We start from the raw sequence: 1,428 nt of genomic DNA, 5'->3' as shown, positions 1-1,428 counted from the left end.
TTGACCTAATTTCATGCAGTATGACGAAGTTGCCATCTTGTTGACTTAATTATCTGCAGTATGACGAAGATTGCCATCTTGTTGACTTAATTACGTGCAGTATGACGAAGATGCCATCTTGTGTACTCCAGCCTGTCTCACCTGACTGCTCTGCCCTTCTGTAGCTGTGTCCAAACCCCATTTGGTCCCCTGTAGTCTGGGATGGACGCTGCCTGCAAAACATGACACAGACACATGTCACTCTTGTCATGATGGGTGACAGGTAGCCTAGCCGATTGGGCCAGTAACCGGAAAGGTCGCTGGTTCGAAACTCCGAGCAGACTAGGTGAAAAATCTGCCGATGTGCCATTGAGCAAGGCCCTAATAACTCCTGTAAGTTGAATAAGGTGTGCTACCTCTGGAAAAGTTCAAGAACGGCCGGGGGTCCCCGAGGAGAGATTTGAAAAAGGCTATATGAGTGCACACCGTAGAAACCTTTCGCAATGAAAACAAGCATTTCATTTTGGTTCAGGTTAGTCCCTCCCCTTTTGGCCATTCAGTTCCTGTGAACACACCCCAGAACAAAGTTATACCCTGACCCCAGATCTGTGTGTGCTCTTGCCAACGCCACTGCTGCCAAATATTTGGTTGGCATGATAATGAGTTGCCATGATAGCATAAATAAAACTGTCCCTTAGACCAGTGGAGCACAGCCATAGGGTGAAATACAGAGCCCCAGTATTTACCGTACTGATCCCGGCTCCAGTGTAGATAACCAGGTGTTGAGCCTGTCTGACTGCCTCAGCCAACTGTCCCACTTTACACCTCAGGTCCTCTGTATCATCAAATACCTACAACAGCACAAAGACAGAGATATCAAGCAAATTCCATGCTAATAGTCACCCCTCCTAGCCTGGACGTTTCAGGTCCAGTAAAGACATAAGACAAGGAGAGAGCCGCAGCACTTAGACCATGTTAATTGGGTAGCCTGGGGTGCCAGTCTGTTATGTTGCCTAACTTCCAATGAAATTGTCCATGTTTGAAGTGACAAGCAGTTGGGAAGATCGCCCAAACAGATCTGGAACCAGGCTGTGTTTATTGGGCAGTTCTAAAGATGGCGTCAACCAGACCTCTTCTTGCTTCCTCTTTAGAAGGTTCCTGGCGGACCTGCCGCGAACACAGCTCCTGTACGGTGTCCTGGTGCAGAAGTAGAATCCGCAGACTCCTCCTGCTTCCGTTCACATCTCTCCCGCTTCTTTCAGGATCTTAGCTACCTGGAAAGGAGGCGACGATAGATAATTACATGTAAAAATGGTATAAACCGTAAGAGTGCTGATCTAGGATCAGTGATCTAATAGGGAAAACTGATCCTAAATCAGTACTCCTACTCGGAGAAGCTTTTTATGAGCCCTGAACATTTCGGTAGTCATTGTCAGCTGCTTATTTTAC

The 1,428-nt window shown here is 47.2% G+C and overlaps 1 long non-coding RNA gene across 1 annotated transcript; it reads right to left on the bottom strand.

Annotated features, from left to right (window-relative positions):
- Nucleotides 1-124: 124 nt before the first annotated feature.
- On the bottom strand, nucleotides 125-1,201 carry LOC116371692 (uncharacterized). Its single transcript, XR_004208982.1, has 3 exons — nucleotides 1,110-1,201; nucleotides 726-830; nucleotides 125-212 (listed from the first exon to the last, which is right to left on the bottom strand). It is a non-coding gene; the product is annotated as an uncharacterized LOC116371692 (long non-coding RNA).
- Nucleotides 1,202-1,428: the final 227 nt, after the last annotated feature.

Source organism: Oncorhynchus kisutch, unplaced genomic scaffold, assembly GCF_002021735.2.
Source record: "Oncorhynchus kisutch isolate 150728-3 unplaced genomic scaffold, Okis_V2 scaffold3539, whole genome shotgun sequence".
Classification (NCBI taxonomy): domain Eukaryota; kingdom Metazoa; phylum Chordata; class Actinopteri; order Salmoniformes; family Salmonidae; genus Oncorhynchus; species Oncorhynchus kisutch.
Note: the sequence above shows the minus strand (reverse complement) of the source record. Positions and strands in the feature narration are given on the sequence as shown.